Consider the following 22,092-nt stretch of genomic DNA (forward strand, 5'->3'; position numbering starts at 1 on the left):
AGTAGTGCAATTGCAGGGTCATAGGGAAGCTCTATTTTTAATTTCTTGAGGAATCTCCACACTGTTCTCCAAAGTGGCTGCACCAACTTGCATTCCCACCAACAGTGTAAGAGGGTTCCCCTTTCTCCACATCCTCTCCAACACATGTTGTTTCCTGTCTTGCTAATTCTGGCCATTCTAACTGGTGTAAGGTGGTATCTCAATGTGATTTTAATTTGAATCTCCCTGATGGCTAGTGATGATGAACATTTTTTCATGTGTCTGATAGCCATTTGTATGTCTTCATTGGAGAAGTGTCTGTTCATATCTTCTGTCCATTTTTTATACATGATTGTCTGTTTTATGTGTGTTGAGTTTGAGGAGTTCTTTATAGATCCTGGATATCAACCTTTTGTCTGTACTGTCATTTGCAAATATCTTCTCCCATTCCGTGGGTTGCCTCTTTGTTTTGTTGGCTGTTTCCTTTGCTGTGCAGAAGCTTTTGATCTTGACGAAGTCCCAAAAGTTCATTTTCACTTTTGTTTCCTTTGCCTTTGGAGACATATCTTGAAAGAAGTTGCTGTGGCTGATATCAAAGAGGTTATTGCCTTTGTTCTCCTCTAGGATTCTGATGGATTCCTGTCTCACGTTGAGGTTTTTTAATCCATTTTGAGTTTATCTTTGTGTATGGTGTAAGAGAATGGACGAGTTTCATTCTTCTACATATAGCTGTCCAGTTTTCCCAGCACAATTTATTGAAGAGACTGTCTTTTTTCCACTATATATTTTTTCCTGTTTTGTCAAAGATTATTTGACCATAGAGTTGAAGGATATGATGAATATGGATGCTAAGATTCTCAACAATATCCTAGCAAACAGGATCCAACAGCACATTAAAAAGATTATCCACAATGACCAGGTGGGATTCATCCCTGGGTTACAAGGATGGTTCAACATTTGCAAATCAATCAATGTGATAGAACAAACTAATAAGAGAAGAGAAAAGAACCACATGGTTCTCTCAATTGATGCAGAAAAAGCATTTGACAAAATCCAGCATCCATTCCTGATTAAAACGCTTCAAAGTATAGGGATAGAGGGAACATTCCTGAACTTCATAAAATCTATCTATGAAAGACCCACAGCAAATATCATCCTCAATGGGAAAAAGCTTGCAGCCTTCATGTTGAGATCAGGAACACGACAAGGATGCCCACTCTCACCACTCTTCTATGTTCAACATAGTATTAGAAGTCCTAGCAACAGCAATCAGACAACAAAGAGAAATAAACGGTATCCAAATTGGCAATGAGGAAGTCAAACTCTCTCTCTTTGCAGATGACATGATTCTTTATATGGAAAACCCAAAAGACTCCACCCCCAAACTACTAGAACTCATACAGCAATTCAGCAACGTGGCAGGATACAAAGTCAATGTACAGAAATCAGTGGCTTTCTTATACACTAACAATGAAAATACAGAAAGGGAAATTAGAGCATCGATTCCATTTACTATAGCACCAAGAACCATAAGATACCTGGGAATAAACCTAACCAAAGAGGTAAAGGAACTGTACTTGAGGAACTACAGAACACTCATGAAAGAAATTGAAGAAGACACAAAAAGATGGAAGACCATTCCATGCTCTTGGATCGGAAGAATAAACATTGTTAAAATGTCTATGCTGCCTAGAACAATCTATACTTTTAATGCCATTACGAACGAAATTCCACCAGCATTTTTCAAAGAGCTGGAGCAAATAATCCTAGAATTTGTATGGAATCAGAAGAGACTCTGAATCACTAAGGAAATGTTGAAAAACAAAAATAAAACTGGCGGCATCACGTTACCTGATTTCAAGCTTTACTACAAAGCTGTGATCACCAAGACAGCATGGTACTGGCATAAAAACAGACACATAGACCAGTGGAACAGAGTAGAGAGCCCAGATATGGACCCTCAACTCTATGGTCAAATAATCTGGGTATTGTTTTGTTAATGTGATTCCTGAAAGTGGAGTTTAACAAAATCTTGGTTGGTGGTAGTATTTGGAAGACAAATGGGATTCTTAAGGATTTGAGGGAGAGAGGGCTGAGTCCCCAGAGGGAGGAGTTTCAAATTCTCCACTGGGCTTGGGCTACTCCCTTACCTTTTGGGGCCTGTGTTCAAATGCTGTCTGGTCAGTGGGATTCTGTATGAGTGAACACTGTGTTTCAAACTGCCCTTGCCTCCACCTTGTGAGACTTGCCCGTCCCCCATCTCTGCTTCACGTGTCATCATGGCGTTCACTCATCAGCATCTGATAGACTGTGTATCTTACTTGTTTTGCTTTTGCTGTTTGTCTCCCCCCACTGAATCCCATGAAGGTAGACTGGTTTGCCTAATGTGTTCAAGGCTGTATCCTTAGTGCCTGGACTCTACTTGGCACCTAGAAGACACTCAGTTGGTAGTTGTTGAACAAGGGAGTCTCATTACCCACACATAAGCCCAGGGAATATTTTCTTGTTTTCTTCTTACATATATATTTAACATAGCTCTCTATTGGAGCTTAGATTTTCTTTTTTTAATTTTAATTTTTTCCACTTAGCCTGAAAGAGTGCACCTCAATGGAAAATAAAATGAAAATGTACATTGTTTTCTGAGGACATTAGGTGTGGTGGGAGGGATGAGGAGAGCATGGTATCTAGCACTTGGTTCGTCTTCTGGATCTGCCTCCTGCTGCGGACTCTTGCTGGTGTCTGAAGGAAGTAAAATGTAACAATAAAATAATAGTCTTTTTTTTCTCTTTAAAGATTTTATTTGTTTGTCTGAGAGAGAGAGAGAGCGCGAGTGAGAGCTCAAACAGTGAAGGGACAGAGGGAGAGGGAGAAGTGGAAAGCCTGATGTGGGACTTGATCCCAAGACTCTGAGATCATGACCTGAGCGCAAGGCAGATGCTTGACTGACTAAGCGACTCAGAAGCTCAGAACAATAATCTTCACTGCACATCCCTGAAATGTTTGAAAGATGTCACTTAAAGAGAAAAAGCCAGGTCAGTGGTAGATTTTCTTCTACCTTAGACCTCCCCAGGCCAGGAGGGGGCCAGTGCAGGGGTCTCCTGCTTCTGGGGTGGGAAGTGGCAGAGATGTCACCTGGCCAGGCCCTATAGGAGAAGATGACATGAGAGACTGTCCTTCAGCCAAGAGGACCTTGTTGCCAACTAACAATCTTTGTGTTCTCAGGTACACAGGGGACACTGTGTGGAGATTTTCAGGATGGATTGGGAGGAACTGGGTACCACGGTAGCTATTTCTGTGTTTCATTTCATTTCATTCAACTTTGCATGAATAATATTTTCATCCTTGTTTTATTCATAAGTAAACCAAGCCGCTCTCTTCTGGTGACACAGCTAGAATGGGTCGTTTGGTCTTGAGCTCAGGACTCTGTTTTCCAAAACACAGTGGTCTTCCTCCATGCTACCCTGTCACCACAGCGGGGTTCAAAGCAGCCTGATGGAAAGCAGGAAATGTAGATTGATCCACTTGTGTTCAAGTGAAAGGGCTCTTCGTGAACAGCAAGACATGAACTTTCGGGAATTCTTGAAAAGCATACATCCCTTGGGGTTCAGGCTTCCACTTTACAGAGCATATATTTACAATGAAATCTCCTTCCAAGTCTTCTGTTTGAGCACTATGATTGTCTATGCAAGATTTGTCAAAAGATACTTGTTTCTCCTGGGATCTTGTCTACCAAGGAAGACTTTGCTGTTCACAGACTCTCCAGTCTCGGGCCTGGGGAGCCACAAAGTTACATTCTAGTAAGCACAGGAAAAGAGCGTTACTTCCAGGCTAAAGCATTTAGCCACCAGTGTGAGACCCTCCTGCGCTCATTTCCACAGCTGTGCCCATACTGGAAGCATCCAGTGAGATGGGCCTTCCTTAAGGTTGAGGCAGGATTCATGTCTGAGGCCATCCACCCTGGAGTCATCTGAATCCACAATGAACTTTATTGATGGGGGGAAGGTTAATGAGATGGAAGGGTGTTTGTTACCAAAGTATTATCTTGGCCATTTCAACAAATCCATGTTTTTCTTTCCTGTGCAACAAGAATACTGAGAAAGGACCAGAGGTTATGTTTTACCACACGCTACACTGGCACTGAACTCTGGATGAACATGGTTTCCTGTGGGTTCAACAGCACTTTGGAAGTAGTAAGTGATTTCATGTGGAGGGGCTATTTTGAGGATAAAATTAGATAAGAAAGAAGATATGATGGAGATTCTGTATCTGACATGCTCAACACCCCAGCTCCACATGGAGGGAGCAGCCACATCAAAATCTTGGAGCAGACACTTTAGTAGGAAAAAACAAACAAACAAACCAAACCACACTTTGAGAACACTGTTATAGTATTTCAAATTTGTATGCACCTCAGGGCCTTTGCATAGCCTTCTCTCTGTCTGCTGTGCTCCTATTCCAGGTATTTTCATGACTCACTCCCTCAGCACCTAATTTAAATCACAGTGAGTGCCCCCTACCACCACAGTCATTCAAATTGTTCCTCAATCTGCTCTGTTTTTTTTTTCCACACATGTATTACCTTCCAAGATTATATTATTTACTTATTTTCTAATATTAAAGAATTCACTTACTTACTGTCTGACTCTTCCATTAGAACATAAGTTTCATGAATTATTTTGTTCATAGATATATTCCTGGCACCTAGAATGACATCTGGCATGTAGTAGGTGATCAATAGATATTCTGGAAAGGAAGGAAGGAAAGAAGGGAGGAAGGAAGGAAGGAAGAAAGGAAGGAAGGAAGAAAGGGCGGGCTCCATGGGACCAGATACCTTCGTTTATTAATTGCTATTATTCCAGCCCCTAGAACAGTTCCATGAACAGATTTGTGAGTCGATTAATCTAGTGGATCTTTAGATTTTTTATGTTGTCAGCACTCCTACTCATAGCCTCTAGATCTTAGTGACAATTTGGGATATCCTTGTAGTCACATCTCATGCCTCCCTAGTGGCAGGACAGAGTAAGAGGGTTTCTGTGGGCTTTTGAGTGTCTTAGTTTATTTACCAATTGATTTATGATCAAGAGAGCATATGCTGAAGGGGTGAAAACTCTGGTAGGTGCACAGGCCTGGGAGGGAATCTGGACCCCAGGGATTCACCTCCCTTTCTTTTCCTTCCCCTTCCCCTCCTTTCCCAGTCATGCCTTGTGAATAGGACTTCATTCTGAAGAGGTTTGGGACTCTTTAGAAACTAAGGCCTTTGAAGGCTGAGCCATGAGACAAGTTGAGTCTTGGGCATGAAGACCCGTGGCTCCTGCCCATCGAAGTGAAGAGTTGCCTGAGCCAGCCGTGGGAAGCGGAGGAGTGGAGAGCAGGCCGCTTTTGGTCAGAGCCAGTCCCCCAACCCATGACTGCACACAGTTTATCTCCTTCCCACTCCTGAGGGCAACAGTGTGCAGAAGCAGGTATCTGCTGGTGGGTATCAGACACACAGTCCTGCTGGTTGTTGGCAATTACCACAGAGCTGTAGGTGTCAGCTGTGGCATTTCCACATATGTCAGGTGCTAGGAGCAAGGACCTTTCAGGAAGAAGCTTTTTAAAATGCCACTGTCTAAATTAGATCTGAGCTTTGATGAGCCTTAGATTCTCCATATTTATCTTGATTATTTCTGTACATTCATTCTTCTGTTCCTATTCTAAGTCTTCATCTGTGCATTACTTTACTAAGTCATTTCTAAAATCATTCATTAAAAACAGATTCACATATCTTCTATTTGGCGAGAAGTATGCTAGGCATCCTGGGAATGATGAATTAGACTCGCATCCTTTATTCAAGGAATGAGTCTGGAGGGGAGTTGAGGGGAGCCCAACTAGACAATGATACTAGACCAGCACTGCCACCACCAGCACTAAATGAGAGCTTACTTTGTGACAGGCTTTGGTGGAAACCTTTGCATATATTAGTACTGTACATTAATACATGGATAACTCATTTAATACTTACAGTAATGCAGCCTAGAAAGTACTATTTTAATCTCTATTTTACAGATGAAGAAACTGTCTAAGTGAATTGTTCAGTGTCACAAAGCTAGTAACAGTGGAGAGATTTCTAGCCAGGATCTAGAACGTGGATGCTTAGCTACTGTCTTAATCTGTTTGGGCTGCTATAACCATATACCATAGACTGGGGGGCTTAAATCACAAACATTTATTTCTCAGAGTTCTGGAGGTTGGAATGTCCAAGATCAGAATGCTGGCATATTTGGTGTCTGGTGAGGTCCACTTCCTGACTTGCAGCTGGCTATCTCCTGGCTGAGTCCTCAAGAGGTGGGAGGGGCAGGGAACTTTCTCAGGCTTCTTTATAAGGGCGCTAATCCCATTCATGAGGGCTCTACCCTTATGACCTCATCACCTCCCGAATGCCCCACCTCCTAGGACCACCATACTAGGGATTAGGATTTTGCTGTATGAACATTGGAGGGATACAAACATTCAGTCATAGCAACTACCAAGAGAAGATAAAATGAAAGGCTCGAATTTCACTTCATTGGCTCTATGGCTTTCATGTGGAAAGTTTGTGGCCTTGAAAATTGTGACCTGAATGGATGAGCAGGCTTGGACAAGTAGAGGAGGGAGAAAGAAGGACACTTTAGACATGTGTCATCCAGTAACCACGTCTGCAGTGCTGGAAATGTTCTGTATTCAATATGGTAGTAAATAGCCACACGTACCCAGCAAACATTACAGTGTGCCAGTGTGACTGAGGAAATGAATGTCTAATGTTGTTTAATTTTAATTACCTTGAATGTAACTGGCCACATGTGATTGTTGGTGATATTGGTCAGTGTAGCTCCAGGGATCTCCTGCATCAACACCACAGTTACAAGTGTAATGGGGGATCATGAGGCCTTCATTTTCTGGGTGGGTGAACCTGAGAGAGATGGGAAATGGGTGTCAGGTAATGGATGTTGCCTGAGGAACTGAGTTTTATTGAAAAGACACTGATGACCTGGTCAGGATTCTCAATCTGGCAAATAACTTAACAAGTGGGAAGAAACAGAGTGGGGAGGATGAATTGGATAGTGAGCAGGGGGGAGTCTGGAAAGTCAGATATTGAGCTAATACAATCAGATTCCTTAAGAGGAATTTTAGGACTGTTTTTAGGACTAGTATACAAATTAGGGAACAATAATTAGTAAATAAATTAATCAGTTTTTTTTTTTCTTTCCAGAAAGGGAGAGGCATGGGAGGGCCAGAGAGAGAGGGAAGGAGAGAATCTTAAGCAGGCTCCACGCCCCATGCTGAGCCTGATGCAGGGCTCGATCTCACAGCTCTGAGATCATGACCCTGGCTGAAATCACAAGTCAGTTGTTTAAACAACTGAGTCACCCAGGTGCAGTCAGTCAGGTTCTCATTTTTGATGATTTGGGGCAGTGTAGCCTTATTTGCTTAGCTGTAATTTTACCCTAACTGTAATTTTACACTTTTACCCTTAATTCTTAGCTCAAACTTTATTTGTGACAATAACCAACTTGAGGTGGCTTAAGCATAAATGAATCATGGTAAGAAAGACAGTTAGATGGCTCATCGTGTCCAAGAACAAGGGCCTCTGGAAGACTGAAACCGAGAACTGGAAAATGAACAAGAGCATAGGCAGTCCTCTGTCTTTCCTACTTTTTGCTTCTTCAGGTGTCTGCTCTGTTCTCTCTGCAGACTGCTTGCTCTCATGGTGGGTAAACAGCTGCCTTCAAGGTCTTGAGTCTCTATGTCCTCAGCTGCAACCGCATGCAAAAACTCGTTGAGTGTCCCAGTACCCCAGCTCAAAAACGAGGAGTTTGACTCTCTCTGCTTGACTTACTTCACTTAGCATATTATGCTGAGTGAAGTAAGTCAAGCAGAGAGAGTCAATTATCATATGGTTTCACTTACTTGTGGAGCCTAAGGAATAACATGGAGGACATTGGGAGAAGGAGAGGAGAAGAGAGTTGGGGGAAATTGGAGGGGGAGAGGAACCATGAGAGACTGCGGACTCTGAGAAACAAACTGAGGGTTTTGAAGGAGAGGTGGGTGGGGGGTTGGGCGAGCATGGTGGTGGGTATTAAGGAGGACACGTATTGCATGGAGCACTGGGTGTGATGTATAAACAATGAATCTTGGATGGGCTCCTGGGAGGGTCAGTGGGTTAAGCCTTCAGCTCAGGTCATGATCTCAGGGTTCTGGGATCAAGCCCCACATTGGGGTCTGCTCAGCAGGGATCCTGCTTCCCCCCTCTATCTCTGCCTGCCTCTCTTCCTACTTGAGATCTCTGTCAAATAAATAAATAAAATCTTTTAAAAAAAAAGAATCTTGGAACACTGAAAAAATAAAATAAAGTTTAAATAATAAAAAACAAACAAACAAACAAACAAACAAACAAAAAACCAAGGAGTTTGGGTCAGATGCCCACTTTGGTTCAAGCAGCTACAGCCTGAGATGTAGAGTCAAAAGGGCCAAGGGCAGCTGGGTGGGGAGAAAAATTTCCAGAAGTAGAAGTTCCCTATGACCTGGACAGATGCACAAAGGGTGGCCGTCACAGTTAACTCCTACTACTTTCATGGGAAAATGTTGGCTGAGATGCGGTCACATTTGAGAAAGGCAGAAATGCCTTCATTAATGCCAACAGTAAACACAGATAGGAGTTCAAACTGTGATCAGAGTTGACAGCCAGAATGTAACCAGAACACTGACTGGTCAATGCTGGTAATTGTTCTTTCCCATTGAGCTTTTTGGCTTCTCTTGGGCTCACCTTCTGTAACATGTGCTCTAGACTGAGAAATAGCAGTTTCCCCTGGTTAGGATGAAGAGTGCTCCTTCTACCCTCTAAGTTACAGGGAAAGATTCAGGCACAGCACAACAAGACCTGAGACGACTGGTTCTTATTTTGCAATGTAATTGAAGAAGTAGTACTGAATTGTAAAAATTGGTAATCGCACCTCATATTCTTGACTGCTTTTTATCAGGTGCTGAAAATGAATGATCTAATAGTAGCAGTTACTGTAGATAGAGCTGTTCAAATCAAAGACTGGCTCAAGTGGAGGCCATTCAAGTGGAGGTGATAACATGTATGGTCACCCCCCATTTTTGGGAGAAGGCAGTCACTCTCCCATTTTGGAGATGCCCTGAATCCTGTAGGATACCAGCTGGCAAACGTGCTTGCTGTCATGTTTTATTAGCAACTTTTTTTTTTTTTTTTTTTGGTCAGAGAATGTAGGTTTTCAGGGTGTGTGCTCTAAGTATGAGGTCAAGATGCAAAGAGACAAGGAACAAGGAGAGAATGCCAAGGGTAAAGGACCTGTGTTTTTTGCTCTGCCATATTCACATAAAGGTTATATACACTTTGCATTACTTAAATTGTCTTCACAACATTTACCTAGTGCTCATTTCTTGAGCATCCACTAAGTGTCTCTGGTCTAAGTGTTTGTGGTACTATTTTAAGTAGGTGTGATACATCAACGACTAAGTCAGAAAAGATTCTTACCTCCTTTCTGCTTTCGTTCTAACGTGTTGGCACAGTGGGAGAAGACAGATGACAAACATAATGAGTAAATTATATATATGATCTTGGAAACTAAGCAGGGTCAGGTCTGGTTAATACTTGGATGGGAGACTGCCTGGGAATACTGGCTGCTGTAGGCTTAAAAAAAAAAAGGAAAAAATAAGTAAATTATATAATGTGTTAAAGGTGATGCTGTAGATAAGGAGAAAAGTAGAGCAGGTTAAGTGGCTAGGTCTTACTGAGAAGGTGGATGTTGAGCAAAGGCTTGAAAGAGTTATAGGAGGTAAAGCCTGGAGTAGCCAGGCAGGGGGAAGAGCTGGTGCAATGGCTTGGAGGTAGGAGAGTCGCTGGAATCTTCCAGCAGTGTCAAGGAGGCCAGTGTAGTTGGAGAGGAGTGGAACAGGGAGGGTTGAATGTGATGTCAAATAGGGCAGCTTGTGTAGGGGGTCATGCGGGGGCTTGGTGGGGGACACCAAAACATCTTTGAGTTTTCGTCTAAGTGACATGGAGAGCCACTGGGAACTTGTGAGTGAGAAAGTGGTATGCTCTGACCCAGGTAATTTTGAAGGCATATTTTACATGCAGTAAAATGCAAAGATCTGAAAAGTGTCATTTGATAAGTTTTGGAAAATGATGAAGCCATCTCTCAGGTCAAGATATAGAACATTTTGCTCAGTGTTGAAAACTTTTGTCATGACCCTTTATTATTTATTATGTTGATTATTTCTTTCTATTTTATTTGGGTTTTTCTCTTTTTCTACTTTCTAGAAGTGGTAGCTCAGATCAGGGGTCAATAAACATTTTTTGTAAAGGGGAGAATGGTAAATATTTTACATTTTGGAGGCCACATATTTTTTATTGCATATACCAAACTCTGCCATTATAGCACAAAGCCATGATAGGCAGTATGCGATCAAGTGAGCATGGAGTGTTCCAGTAGAACCATTAACAAAAAGAGCAGACTGGGTTTGGCTAGTGGGCTGTAGTTTGCTGACTCCTGGTTTAGATGGTTGCTTTTGAAGCTTCCTTCTTTTTTATTTTTTGCTATTGTATTGTTCAGTTCTAAAATTTTCATTGATTCTTCATTTCTTTGCTGACACTGTATTTTTTAATTTGTTTCAAGACCATAATTCCTCACTGAAGCATTTTTATAATGGGTGCATTAAATCTTGGGCAGGGGCACCTGGGTGGCTCAGTCAGTTAAGCATCCAACTCTTGATTTCAGCTCAGGTTATCTAGATCTCTCTGGCCCTCATCACTTCCCCGTGCAGAACCACCTGTATGCTCTTTTTAATGACTCCTAGACCTCAACACTTCTGTGTCTCTCTCCTCCTGGTCTTTGCTTAGGCTATTTTGTCTGCCTTTGGAGGGACCTCCTTACAACAGAACGCCTCATTTTTTGAAAACCTGCTTAGCAGAGCCTTCTGTGATGTCCCTTCTATAGAAGGAATCTCGGTCTCTGCTATGTCTCTGCAATGTCTTGTAAATAAACACCTCCATTATTGAACATCAGCAGACAAGCTAAGAAAGTCTCCACTGTGTGCTGGGCACTGTGCCAGGTGCCAGGACTCACTAATCAGTCTCCTCTCTTGAGTTGGAGCTTGGCCTTGACACCACACTGGAACGGAGCTTCTAGTCTGCAGCTCTTTCTTTCATGAGGACAAACCTATGTCTCTCCACTTCTCTTTAAAGGACCTAGTATGAGACATGACACATAACAGGAGTTTCAGTGCTGGAAAAATCAAGTTATGCTAAGAATAGGACCTTCACTTTTGGAGTTTGTTACCATCAGCAGTGGGTTTGGGATTCCATAGATACCAATCGGAGGATTCATCACCAGGGCTGTGTTGAAATCCCAGCCACAATGTTTGTGTCCTCAGGAACGAAAAGTAATTCCTCTATGTTGTGGAGCTATGCACTGTGGGAATTTATTGTAAAGATCAGGTCATTAATCCAGTATTCCCAAAAGTGTGCATGTGTTGGACCAATTGAACACAAGGTGACTTAGGGTGCAGATGGACTCAGTTTTTGATAGTTATATATTTCAAATGTACATTAGAAAAATACACATAGCATACCCATGATATTACTGTTTAACATGTGAGTAAGTATAAAGGCAAACATTAGATAATCATGTTTTAAGTAACAGAGTATATAATATGAAGAAATGGTAGAAATCAGGAAGGTGGCACATGAATGAGAACAGTTTGCTTATTTTGCAAATGACTAAAACCAAGGCAAGAAAGAGTTTTGCTCAAGGTCCTACAGCTTGAGAGTGGCTAAGCAGGAATGAGGCCTCTGACCACCCTGGTCTCCAGCTGGAGAAATTTCTATGTTGCGTTCCTAGCTCCAGGTGGCTGTAGAGAAGGACAGACTGGAGAGTAGGAATTTGGGTGTGGGCACCAGGTGGCCTGTTTGGAGCCATGGAAGAGTGTGGGAAAGGAGGAGGAAACCAAAGGGAACAGAGAGGGCTGGAGTGTGATAATAAGCCCTCAGTTGAGCCCGGGCTGCCGACAGCAGTGGGTGGCCTCGCTCTGGTTACTGCTTCTCTCTGCGGGGGGCAGGGTGGAAGCTTCACTTCAAGAGAGGCTCCTGCCCTTAGCTAGCATATTAATGCCAGTGGACCCTGGTACCAGAAAAGGGCCAAGTAAGAACATTTTTTTCCATTCATATCCAGACAGTGTCTCTTTTTTATTTTGTTACACCATGTAGTACTCTTTGGTGCCTTTGGATTGGAGGTATGTTTTCACCCCACCGAGGGAACTTTATTTGGGGATTGGATTGGAAGGGATAGAAGAAAGGAATCCTGCTATCCTTCCATGTGCTGCTCCCCAGTCTACCCTGACAAACACTGTAGCAAAGAACAAACATGGCTCTACCAAGAATTAGTTCTTCAGAGAAATCCCTCCTTGTCTGCACAGGGACCTGGGAGCTATCAATGTGCTGGAATTGGCTGGCTGTCCTTGGAGTGAATGTTGTTTTGGGTTCCTTGATTTCCTTGGAAGGACATCTTCTTAAATGGTGGGATTTTTTATGCCAGGATTCAAGGTAGGGAAGCCTGCCCCCCCATTCTCTCCCCAGAGAGCATTCCTTCCCCCCCCCACTTATTCCAGAAATATATATTGGGCCCCGACTATGTGTCAGATGCTGCCGTGGGCCCTAGAGATACAATGGAGGCAAGGCAGGCAAGACCCCCACCCTCTTACATTCTAGTGGGGAGAGGCCAATACAGGCATGAAGGCTGGAGTAAAATATGTAGATTGTGATCCATACCACGGAGCAGAGACACTGGAGATGAGCCAGGGAATGATAGGCAAGGCCTCATTTCGAGGGGTGGGCAGGGCAGATCCATGGGAGGAATTGAGCCCCAAAGAATCAGGAGGCAGGCACCATGTGAAAAGCTGAAGGAAAGCCCTGTCCATGGAATGACTAAACACACTGGGTTGGAGGTGGGAGAGAGATTGGCTCCCTTCCCAAAGGCCAGTGTGGCTGGAGTGTGGTGGTGCCGAGTGGGTGGGAGGTGGAGTCTGGGAAGTGGGCAGGAGCCAGATCATGCTGGTCTCTGCAGGTCATGGTAAGGGGGTTGGAAGGACTTGCTTGGAAGAGCAGTGGGGAGCACTGTAAATCTTACTGCCAGTTGCTGGTGTCAGACGTGGGGGTTGAGGTATTGGTCAAGACATCCCTACGCTGGGCTGACTCAAGCCCAGACATCAGCAATGTCCACCAGGGAGGATACAGGGATGACTGTCCCAAGTGTCATCCTATGCTCTTCCTCTGGCTGGAATTTGATTTATACTTCCATCTTTTATAGAGGGACTCTCCAAGGCCTTTTAGGCCTCATTATATCCAACGAAGCAGGTTCAACACATAAACCTTTGTTTGAAGTAACTCCAATGGGAAATTTTCTTTACAATACAATACTAGGAAAAAGTAGTCTTTTTTCTAAAGAACATTATGTGTTTTCTCCTTCTCTTTGACAGAAAGATTTATGGAACTGGCTCTTTTTCCCTCTGCCTTTGGGTTGCTAGGACACTCAGGGCAAAATCTTTGGTGCTCAAATAGATTGACAAAGTGTCATGACCTGAAACATTCCGATTCTATTTCCCATTCTTGGTCCTGACTTCCACTTGAAAAAAATATAATTTTCCTCATCCTCATTTTTTTTTCAGATCCTTTCTAGATCAAAACAGGCATAAACTAAAAACAACAACAACAACAACAACAAAAACAACTCACTTCCCCAAATGGCCCTGCTGTGGTCCACGCTAGTGGCTCTCCCATTCCCTGGCTTTCCAGTGTCTCCTCTGAGGCCCAGCGAGGAGCCACTTCCAGCAAGAGCTCTTTCCCGCTGTGACTCTTCTCCAGATCTCTGCAGCTCTTCTGGTGAGTACCACACTGGGCAGCTCAGCACTCCTGGTGACTGCGAGTCACTGGAGTGCTTGGATGTGATTTAGGTGTCATGAGACTCACTGTGTGCACTGTGTTGAGAACAGACCTAAGTGAACGTTCTGGTCTGAATTGTATCTTCCCTCAAGTACATATGTTGAAGCCCCAAACCCCAGCATAATGGTATTTGGAGGTGGGGCCTTTGAGAAGTAATCAGGTTTAGGTAAGGTTGTGAGGGTGGGGCCCTTAAGAGTGACTCTGTGTCCTTATGAGAAGAGGAAGAAAGATAAGAAAGCTCTCTCTGTCTCTCTCTCTGTTGTGTGAGCACGTAGTGAGAAGGCAGCTGTCTGCAAGCCAGGAAGTGAGCTCCCACCAGGGACCAAATTGGCTAGCACCTTGAATTTGGACTTTTAGCCTCCAGAACTGTGAGAGAGAAATGTGTGTTGGTATTCTGTTACAGCAGCAAGAGTTGACTGAGCCACTGGGGCAGGGGTAAGGAGAAGAATCATGTTAGAACTAGCATAGCAAGGAGGTGGGAGATGTTTGATACAGGATATATACAGAAACAATTTCTGTGGATTATAAATGAGCAGATTAAGTATGGCTTCAAAGATCTGGATCAATGACATTAAGGGTGGAGATTCCATTGGTGGGATGGAGAAGACTTTAGGAACTCCAGTGTCAGTATGCAAGGCTGGGACACCTATGAGTCATGTGCAGCAGAGATGCCCCATGGCCTGGGAATCTGAGGTCTCACATCATCACTCCAAGCCTCCTTTTCCTCTTCTGTCAAATGGACGTGGTTGTACCCTTAATGAGACAGAGAGTCAGAGGGGTGGGAAGGATGAATGGATGTGTAAGTGCAGAGGGTTGAGCAGATACAAAAAGTGATTATTTCGCCTGCTGGGCGGAGGCCTGTGAGGGAAGACTGTGCTGTCCAAAGAGCATCTCAGCTTCTTCCTCCATTTGAACAATCCATCCCGTGATATGCAGATTCTTAGCCCATTGCAGACCCATAGAATTGGGATTTCTGAAGATGGGACTCAGGAATTTGTTTTCCCATCTCTCCCTAGCTGATTCTCATGCACCTAGAGGCTTGAGAAAGTCACTTCCACTATTGGTCAGGCAGCGTATCCTGAGGATACTCGGAGTGTGTAGAGCCAGTGGGTGGAATATACTGTGGCCATGACCAAGTCAAGAAGTCCAAGTGAAGTTGAAAAAATAAGGGGTGCCTGGGTGGCTCAGTCGGTTGGGTGGCTGCCTTCAGCTCAGGTCATGATCCCAGGGTCCTGGGATCGAGTCCCATTCCAGGCTCCCTGCTCAGCAAGGAGTCTGCTTCTCCCTCTCCCTTTGCCTGCCACTCTGCCTACTTGTGCTCTCTATCTCTCTGTCAAGTAAATAAATGAAATCTTTAAAAAAAAAAAAAAAGAAAGAAAGAAAAAGTAAGCGTGAGCCTGGAGACTGCAGGGGCAGCTCTTGGAATGGAGCAAAAAAAGCAAAGTCAGGAGAAAAGTGAGAGAGCCTGGATGAGCCCAGAGATTGGGCGTGGAGGATGGGCAGCCAAGGGGTGTTTGTATTGGTTTCCAATGACAAGATGCATTCAGTGGGCTGGGCGGGCTGGGGTAAGGATTGGAACCGAAGTCTTCTGAGGGCCAAGTTCCACATTTAGGGGATTCACCTAGGGTGATTGTGCTAATGGTACAAGTTTGACCCACCTTCTTCCTGTCCAGCCACAGGCCTGGGAAGGAGGCTCAGTGAGTGGCTGGAGCTTCCCTCTGTAAGACCGGCCTTCTTTGTTCTCACCAATCCCTGGCCTCTTGCTTCTGAGTTCTCCTTACCATCATGTAGGTGGCAATTGATCCATAATGGACATGTTTTTATTAGAGTAATGGTACCACTTTTTGCAGAAGAGAGCAATGCAATTTTGTTAATGAAAGTCATGTGTTGAGACAGGGGTGGATGGGAACTTCTGGGTCTGGTTTGGCCCTGGCTCAAAACCTTCCGGGAAAACACAAACTTTCAGGGCCACACCCAGAAAGACCCATTTACCTCTGTCAGGACCATCTGCTTTGGATTAGAGAAATAATAACAGTGTTCTCTCAGTGCCCTTTTATAAATATAAAATGTGTAATAAAGTGGTTATTAGAAGGTAATCAATGGTGCTTATGTTTTCTTTTGGGAGGACATTGATGGTGAACTTGCACAGAATCCCATGACCAACAGCAAGGGATCCGTTCTGTGTGACTGGCCGAACACCATTTTGCTCCTTGGCCCTTGATAGGTCAGAGAGTAGAACCCTTCCCTATGCAAGGGAAGCATCTCTGTGGATCATGACATAGGAGAACAGAGAGAGGACTGACTCCAGGATTTTCCCAGAAAAAACCTGTACCTGCTTAATAGCTTTAAGGTTGGGAACAAATGAATTTAGATTGATAAAGGGTGTAAATCCAACATGCTTTATGTTGCCACAGATTATCCCCTATTCCCTCACCTCTCCGTCTTCGTATTTTTGAACATTCTTGGGAAACTTTTAGACTATTAAGAAAATTAAAGGCACTTTTAAATAGTCTTTCCCTTGAGAGAACCCACATGATTTCTCCTTTTTGTCCTAAACCATTTATTGCAGGACCCTCACAATTTAGAGCTTGATCAAATGAAATAACCTCTGAAAGCTAGCAGGGCCTGGACTAGTGTTACTTTATAAAGCTGTGTTAGATTTAAAAAAAAAAATTCTATTTAAATTCCAGTTAGTTAATATACAGTGTAATATTAGTTTCAGGTGTACAATGTAGTGATTCATCACTTCCATACACCACCTAGGACTCATCGCAAGTGCACTCCTGAAGCTGTTAGATTTTGTTATAAATTTATTAATTTAAAAAATTAATAATACTTCTCTTTATCGTCAGATTGTAAAATTCTTAGAAATAAGAACCATGTATTTTTATTTCTACTTCTGTCTTTTTCTATACCCAGCATAGTATTGGGTGCTTATTTGGAATTAACAAATGTTTATTGACTAGTTGGTGATTGCAACATCAATATTTAGTTATTAATTGCTTGACTAATTAATTTTTTATTCAGCAAAACTTTTTTTTACATGTTCCATGCCAGGTACAGGAGAAACTGATCTTATTATAAGAAAGTTAATTTCTTTTGAGAACCAACTCTGTGCTACAACTGTTTTAAGCATGTTATGTGCATTAACCCTTTGATCCTTACATTCTTACTATGAGTGTCTCAGATCACAGATGAGGGAATGAAGGTGGTTTAACTATGGTACTTGTACTCCTAACCATTGGAACATAACTGCCTCATGAACAAATGATGCCTAGTCTCTACTCTTAACAGATCCACACCCAAGGGAGGTCAGGGGTGGGCAGGGAACCGATGAGTAATAGACAGGTCAGGTAGTGACCAGATACTGAGGCCCCAGAATGATGAGGGAAAGGCTGGACCAGTTGGCTTTCCAGAAGTTCCACAGAATGAAGCCCCCACCTGCAAAGATCTCATCTTTGTGTGCTAAGGATGGGCTCCATTCCTCTCTTCTGAAGTCAGTTGGTATAGGTGATGGAGTTGCCTGTGTGCCAAACTGGAACATTAGACTTTTGAGATGCCTCTCTTGAAGGTGTGGTTAGGCTGCCATGCAGGGCCCTCTTCCTGGGAGAATATCATCCATCTCCATGTACAAGTTCTCAGTCCTGAAGACCTCCCTGCTTCACCAGATGGCCCAGTCCATTCATGTTGAACTGAAATAATTTTCCTCCAACATTGATATGACGGTGTTCTGCCTGTTTCCATGAGTCAGCCCTTTTGGGGGTGTCCCGAGCCAAATCTTCTCCAAGATAGCATTTATAGGTTCTTCAGTTGTTTCTCAAAGGAAATGAATTCTAGGCTTCATTGGTTCACTTATTCACTCAGTAAACACAGAGATCAATGTGAGGGAGGCAAAGGTGGTTTAACCCTGGCCCTGTGCTTAGAAAGTTCACAATTTCAAGGGGGGAAACTTGTGGGAGCTATAATAGAAGGTTAGAGGAGCACAGAGGAGCAAATGCAGGTCTCAGAGCTGTTAGGTTCAAGGTGGTTCCTTCTTTACCCCTCCTCTACTCTTCTCTCTACATCTTCTCTTTGAGTGTGACTGCAAGAAACACACACATCAATTAACTCCAGAATCCTTCTCCCAAGCACAAACCTCTTGCCAGAGCTTCAGCCCTCCTTGTCCATGTTTCTCCTGGACCCTTCCCTTCTATCGTCAATTCCAAAGTTACTTCCAACTCAACAGAACACCATCCGAATTCATGGTCCTTCCCTTGCACATTCTTAGAAAGGGTAAGGCAGCTTGCCTCTCATCTCACAGCAAGCAAGTCACAGTGGCCCCAGTCAAAGCCAATGCTGTCCAAGTCCACTCTGGTTCTGCCACACATTCTGGTCTTTGGGATAGGAAATTTGGGAAGGATTGAACAGTCTTGTCCTTTTGTGGTATGTCTTTTCTCTGTGGTGCCCTCTTCTACCATGCTCCACCGGTAGGTTGGTGCTCCTCCCTGGAGGGCTCTCATCTCAGTAAAGAAACCAGCTATGTGGACCGTACCTTCCCTGAGCCTGGCATACTTCAAGCCTCAGCTTTCCCATGGGAATCATGACACCAGAAAAATTCATGCTCTGGGAACAGAGGTCCTCCCAGCCCTCACTATATGATCAATTCTATCTTGTGGTTCTAGTACCTCTCCATTGGAGACAGGATCAGGTTTATCCTTGAGGGTATCAGAGGGTCCTGGAGTTGTACTTGGCTTATGGTTGATGCTCAACATCTGCTGACTGACTACATACTATGTCTATACCAGGCCAGAATATTTTTCTTGAAATTACTTACATTTAAATGTTAGCTTTAAACTGACTGCTAAGTGTGAAAGTAAGTCCAATTGTTCAGAATGCGATGAAATGCAACATGCATTTATTAAGCACCTACAGTATACCAGGTATGGTGCCAGACACTAGGATTTCACCAAAGAAAAAAGACACAGCCACAGGCTTCAGGCAGCTCAGCGGGGAGGGAAGGTAGGAAGCAGAAGCAGTGGTGTTGGTAGGACAGAAGTGATGCAGTGATGACAGCATGATTGGTATGGGACACAGACTGCTACATGGGGCAGAAGAGGGAGCAGCTAGCCCTGTGGGTCTTGAGAGGGGATGGGACTGGGGTAGCAGGATTGGGCTCCCCAGGCCCCGCAATGCTCAACTCTCTTGCTAAGGACTGAGGATGCCTTTCTTGACCTCTCCTGGGTGGAAGTCAAACTTAAAGAGAAGTAAAATCTAGAATTGCAATATCTTAGAGCTGAAAGTGTTGTCAGCAACATTTAGTCCAGTGGATTTCCAGCTTTCTTTTAGTAGCAGAAACTTCAACCTAAATCTTCCATTGTAAAATGGATCCAAACAAAGTCTCTTTGGTAGGTAGAAAACCATGATCTAGGCCAAACCTCTGACTTTTCAAGTAAGGAAACTAGGACCAAAGTCCCAGAGTGCATGAGCAGGAAAGCCAAGCATGGGTCGCAGGTCTCTGCTACATGCGGTGGGTGCAGGCGGTTCGGAGGAGAGACTGCCGACAGCCCTGCTGGCCTGAGATTAACCATCAGATGTGGGAAGCAATTATGTTCTGCACAGATGAGATCCACTGGTCCCATTCTCCCTCCCTGCAGGCTATGTCAAAACATGCAGGCAGGATCCTGCTTCTTCTCACGTTTTAAAAACATACAGTGGACTTGTGTTTACAGTACTGAGAAGGGATGTGACGTGGAGCAGCAGAGCACACCACCCCCAGGAAGATCCACCCTGTCTTCACTGGTGTGCTCTCTGTCCAGACCACAAACTCTTGAAACGCACCCCTCTGGGCTCCAAATCAGAGCGTCTTGCCAGGGGATGTCTCTGAGCTTTAGGTCTTAAACAATATTCTATGTTGTGCAAACAAACAGCGCCAAAAATGATCTGACCCTTGGATCAGAGCCACATTTGTCTGGGCCACTCAGCCTGGGATTCTTGCAGTGGTGCAGAGGGAAAACAGATTAGGCGTCAGACTTCTAGTTCCAGACCCTGTTTTTCTGCTTCTGTGGGACTATAGGTGGGCTTTTGAGTTCTCTTGGCCTCTGCTTTCCCATCCAAATAATGGCAGAAGCTAGGAGGCTCTGAACTCATTCTCTGGTGTGTGTGTGTGTGTGTGTGTGTGTGTGTTGCAGTGTGACTTCTTTTTAAAATGGAATCTCACAGGCAAATCCAAAATATAAAATAGATGAAAGCCAAGCCCTTTGGGTTCACGCAGGAGCAGTGGTCTTGGTCACTTTATCTCCTTTGCTTTGGGAACCCTTGAAATATCTCTGTAGATCCTGAGGGTCCTCAGAATGTGGTTTGACACCACTTGGCTACATGATTTCTCAGGTCTTTTTGGGCTCAAACCTTCTATGATCCCATAAATAGAACTATAAATGCTAGGTCACAATCATGAGTGTAAAACTATGTGTGTTTATATGTACAAGAAGAGAGATTACAATTGGACATTTTATTTTACTTTGATCAAGACATTGTATTTTTAAGAATGAAGACAGTTTATGGGGGTCTGGGTGGCTCAGTCGGTTATGTGTCCAACTCTTGATCTCAGCTCAAGTCTTGATCTCAGGATCATGAGTTCAAGCCCTGCACTGGGCTCCATGCTGGCCATGGAGCCTACTTAAAAAACAAAACAAAGCCAAAATCAAGGCAGTTTAAGGTTCACAGAAAAATTGAAGAGAAGGTAGAGAGATTTCCTGCTCCCATACGTGCAGATCTTCTGTTTCCATTATCAGCATCCATCAGAGTTGTACTTTTGTTGTAACTGAGGAGCCTACACTAACACATCATTGTCACCCAGAGACCCTAGTTTACATTACGGTCCACTCTTGGTGTTGTATGTTCTGTGAGCTTGGGCAAATGTGTAAAGACATGCATCCACCATTATAGAATTACACAGAGTATTTTCACTGCCCTAAAATTCCTCTGTGCTCCACCTATTCATCCCGCCTAAATGCCTCCCCAAAATATCGCATCTTTACTTATTTTTTTCCTGATTGCAAAAGTAGAACATACCCAAGAAGTCAGTATTAAATAGAAATCATATGAAATCCTGCCTGTCTGAATTGAAGTTATAATGAAAGGTGACTCTGCCACTTACAGAACTTTTCAGATTAAATAGGCAAAGCTCAAAAGGTGAATGTGTGAAGCCACTTGGGTTTGCTGGTTAGGAGATCACAGTCTCACGTTTGCATCGCTTAACTGTGAAAGTAAATCAGGTCCATGTAGTATGACCCACTTGATAGTCAAGCCGCAGGGAAAAGAAAACGGATGAGGAGTGTTTTTTAGAGAGGGAGATAAGATGCTTAAGATCCCATGGTGAGGATGGGAGGGACCAGGAGTAGAATTCTTTCAGTTGGCTTTAATCTGAGAAAACAAACCTTTCATCCACCACAGCTGTGATTTTTTCCCTTTATTTTCACCTCTCTTTTGCTTTTGCTATAGTCCCGGGAAGGAGCTTTGTGTCTTCATCCTGGACCCTGATTTCCATCCCCCACCCCACTTCCATCCCTACACCAACTCCCTCCTCATTCCCTAATTCTCCAACTCACATCTCAGACCCCCAGCGTCTTTGATAACCTAATTTGCCATAGAGTGAAAGATATGACTGATGGCACATCAGCATCATTACCACCCCCTTTCTGGTTTGCCATTCTCATACTGCAGAGGATGTAAAGCCAAGAGAACTACATTTCCCAGACTCCCTTGTAGCTAGAGTTATAGATCCCCATTTGGGTTCAGTTGGTAGATGTACCTGCTTGAGATTTAGAAGGTGAAAGTGGAACACTGGCTCCCTATAGTTGATGGCAAATCAAACACAGAGCAACAATTAAGCTTTCTACAGCCTTCTTAAGGTTTTTGAATGAATCCTTTGAGGTTATTTTATTGAGCAACCATCCTCTGCCATACGCATCATCTCTGAATTTCCTGTTTTACTTCGTTTCCCAGTTGTACAGTTTGTGGGTTCTGAAGATTAAATGAGCTGATGGGAAGTGGGAAGTGCTCGCCACACACCTGGAACACCACAGGGACTGACCCATTTCATTCTTGTTTCTTTTCTTATTCTTTCTGAGGCCTTGACTCACAGTGTTACCATCTCGTCG

At 43.6% G+C, this 22,092-nt stretch overlaps 1 long non-coding RNA gene across 1 annotated transcript; it reads left to right on the top strand.

Annotated features, from left to right (window-relative positions):
• Positions 1–4,068: 4,068 nt before the first annotated feature.
• Positions 4,069–13,743, top strand: LOC116874146. Its single transcript, XR_004383943.1, has 2 exons — positions 4,069–4,169; positions 13,681–13,743. It is a non-coding gene; the product is annotated as an uncharacterized LOC116874146 (long non-coding RNA).
• Positions 13,744–22,092: the final 8,349 nt, after the last annotated feature.

The sequence above is a fragment of the Lontra canadensis genome, unplaced genomic scaffold, assembly GCF_010015895.1.
Source record: "Lontra canadensis isolate GAN:19392208 unplaced genomic scaffold, GSC_riverotter_1.0 scaffold1, whole genome shotgun sequence".
Classification (NCBI taxonomy): Eukaryota; Metazoa; Chordata; class Mammalia; order Carnivora; family Mustelidae; genus Lontra; species Lontra canadensis.